Consider the following 4,037-nt stretch of genomic DNA (forward strand, 5'->3'; position numbering starts at 1 on the left):
CAAGTTAAATTGACTGAAAAGACCTTTACAATGTTGTGAGATGGGCAGCAGACAACGATATGATGGAACAGGATGAAGAGCCAGGAAAATGCCCCTCAGTTTTAATTGCTGTGTTGATGGGGTGAAAGTACCTCACGGGGATCACTCCAAGTACCTACGTGTCAATACAAGGAAAGATCTTAACTGGAGAATCACATCAACAAGGTTACAGATATTTTCATATGGTTATGAGGGTATTTAGGGTTTGTAGTAAGGATACAAAGAGGAGGGCATGTATAAGGAAGTCTCTGGTAAGACCCCACCTGGGGTATGGTTCCAGTGAATGGGACCCACACCAGCATTAATGGATAAGAGAATTGGAATAGATCAAAGGAAAGCAGCACATGGTTTGTTCTGAAAAATTTCTCACAAAAGAGTAGAGTTACACAATGTTGCAAACTATGGGCAGGGAAGACTTGTTAGTAAGGAGATGAGCTGCTCTACTAAATTGTATGTTTCAAGCTGTCAGTGTAGAGATGGCATGGAATGACTGACGAATAAGCTTTAGTGGAGCTTATTAATGTAAGAAATTTTATGATAATAAAGTTGGAAATCAAGAGGACAAATTGGGGCAAATACTCATTAATAGAAAGAGGAATTGACTGATCTCTTAGAGGCACAAGAATTTTGTGAATGATTCGTACCTTTCAAAATATTTCCTCTTGGTTTTTTTGTAAATGTGTTAACATCAAGAGACGACATTTACACCATCTCCGTAGTGTAAAGTTTCCCATCATTTACAGTTTCTTTATAGTATATGAATACACGGAAAGCAAACTTAATTCCAAGACTAGCTGAAGCTACAACTTTTGGAACCATCCACCTGCCATGCTAGTATTTAGCTGGGCCGATGACCTCGATGTTAGGCCCCTTTAAACAACAAGCATCATCATCATCATCATCATTTAGCTATGTATTTAAACAGAAATTAATTTCATCCCCATACTCTTAAGGATGCAATTCCTGCATCCATTATTGCTTGTAATTTGGATTTAAAGGAAACCTTAACACTTGAATTTATTATTACGCAACGGATTTTTAAGCACTAAAGTTAGAATGCAAGCATATTTAAGCATGTTGCAGGTATCCTCTAGCACGCTCTACAGTTATGGCAGAGTGTTCCATAAATTTTAGGAGTCGGATAGTCCATATCCTTAATATTTAAACAAATCTCTCTGCACAACAATTGTGCAGGCTAGATGATACTTACGATTTGCTAAACTAAGTTTTTCATTCTAACCTATGAACACCTAGAACTCCTTTCCTTAATAATGAATTCCACTGGAAGTACCATATTTCTCTGTGTATTAGACCCCCAGGCTTTTTGAGACAAAGAAAATGAAAAAAATGCTCGCATTTAAGATCCCCCAACGTAACTAGTCAGAGAAAAACTATGATTCCGGTTCGAAGTGGGTACAGGCTGTACTGCAGGTCCGGTAACATCACACAAATATGTGAATAGTTTCGTTCATCCGACCCACACAATGAAAATACGCATCAAAGTCGGACAATATGTCTGCTTTGTAGTTTAAAATGTCCGCCAGCATAACAGCACAATTAGCTGGCGTTCTCAGAGGCCCGAATTTGATTCCTGTTACTGCCAGAGTTTTAAGAATGGCAGGAAGGTCAATATGCGATAAAATGGTACATGAAGCTCACCTCCACTGGAGGCATGCCTAAATAGAGCTACATCACTTTGAGATGAGGACACGAGTTTACTTTAGTTGGGAAATTTTCACGGTTATTGCTATTCATATAGAGAGTTCATTAACAAAGTGATTAGCTGGTGTTCTCGGAGGCCCGAATTCAATTCCTGTTACTGCCAGAGTTTTAAGAATGGCAGGAAGGTTAATATGCGATAAAATGGTACATGCAGCTCACCTCCACTGGAGGCATGCCTAAATAGAGCTACATCACTCTGAGATGAGGACAAGAGTTTACTTTAGTTGGGAAATATTCGCGGTTATTGCTATTCATATAGAGAGTTCATTAACGAAGTGATTGTTAATATCTCTAAACTCATGCCAATATAGGTAATTTTTTGAGAAGTAGGATTAAAACATGATAAAGAACAATCCAATTATAACGATTGTTTTACTCTTAAACGTACCTAACAAATAATGTTATTGGTTTTACAACTCGCTAACTACTTTTAGTTTTCGGAGACATCCAACAAATAATAATGTTTCTTGCTTTACGTCCCTCTAACTACATTTTACAGTTTTCGGAGACGCCGTGGTGGTGGAATTTGTTCCCACAGTTCTTTTACGTGCCAGTAAATCTACCGACACAAGGCTGATGTATCTGAGCATCTTCAAATATTCAAATACCACCGGACTGAGCCAGAATCAAACCTGCCAAGTTTTGGTCAGAAGACCAGCGGCTCTACCATCTGAACCACTCAGCCCGGCAACAAAACATACTATGCGTTAATAAAATATGGAGACAACAAACATATGAAATTAAATATTATGATAATAGAACTCATTACCTCCACACTTTTAGATATCCATAATGCAAGCATTCATTTTTTTAATTCTTTTTTTGTCGTGGAGCTTATGGCACTATCCGGGCAGTTGATAGTATACCTAACCTAAACAATGCAGTCTCTCTTATCTCAATTAGGGCGGTTTGGGTAAATCCTGATGTGATAAATGTAGAGAACAAGCATGAAATATACTTTAAAATAAAGGTCTGACTTTCAAGTCGCAGTTATCTGAAGAACGCTTCCAGTCACTATCTATTACATTCGGAAGTACAACTCGTAACATTTGCTAGCGATCAGCTGGTGGGTTGCACACTTTCTACAGCATGGCTTTAGTCAGAAGAGGTGGTTTCTGCTACACATACACCAACTGGGAAAATAAAGAGACCATCTCTTCAAACTATTTGCAAATAGATTCTCGCTGTTTGAACTCTATAACTGGGAACAAAACTATTTTTAAAAGTTTCCAAATTACCAGGATCTTCAATGGCAATGAAGTTGACGACATTTGGAATGACAATGCCGGTAGCAGGGAAGTTGGCAGCACAAGACTATAATCCAAAAGAAAACAGTGATTAGGTTTTCTGTGCGATAAGCCTACTGCTCAACTGACAGATAAATGACTGGCCATTAAGTAGTTTATTAGTACTGCAAAATTCAATAAATAAAATCCACGTCCAACCCTTATCCCCTTTCTCTACGGGGGAGAGGATGAAGTGAGACTAATCTTCGTAGCGAGTTTTTACGACCAGTTGCCCTTCCTGATGTCAACCTCATCAGAGGAGTTAATGAGATGAAACGAATGACATGATATAAGAGTAAACTCATTTCCTCGTCCTGAAGTGGTACAGATCTTTTCAGGCACACCTCAAATGGAGGTGAGCATTAAGTACAATTTGAACCACATACCAGCCCTCCGGTCATTCTTAAATTTCTGTCGGTACCAAGAATCTAATCCGGGCCTCCAATGACAGGAGGTAATAGCACTAAACATTACACTATGGAGGCAGACTATATAAGAGTAAATTAAATTGATTGTACTTACAGTATATACTTGTAGGATGCTAATTAATTATTTAAGCACCTATTCAATACATTACAATTTTTATACAATTAGGAATTGATCATTGTTACCTTAAGAATGCGAGAGATGTTTCGCCTTTCATAGAAGGCATAATCAGTCACTACACCACCTCAAGATTAAATCAAGCACCTGATTTAAATTTAAAGTATAATTACTATGATCTAATATTAACATTTTTACAATGGGAGCAGTCTAAGGAAAAGAATACAATATTCGGTATTAAAGTGTATACAACAATATCAGCCGTTGGCTGTTGATTACTAGTTGTGTAAGGAACATATACGGTGCTTGGTAGCAGTGGTCCGATTTGAAAATTTAACATACATACATTATCATTATAGACTGTTATGCCTTTCAGCATTCAGTCTGCAAGCCTCTGTGAATTTACGAAACGTCACCACAATCCTCTATTTGCAACTAGTGCTGTGG

This window comes from Anabrus simplex, chromosome 2, assembly GCF_040414725.1.
Source record: "Anabrus simplex isolate iqAnaSimp1 chromosome 2, ASM4041472v1, whole genome shotgun sequence".
NCBI lineage: Eukaryota > Metazoa > Arthropoda > Insecta > Orthoptera > Tettigoniidae > Anabrus > Anabrus simplex.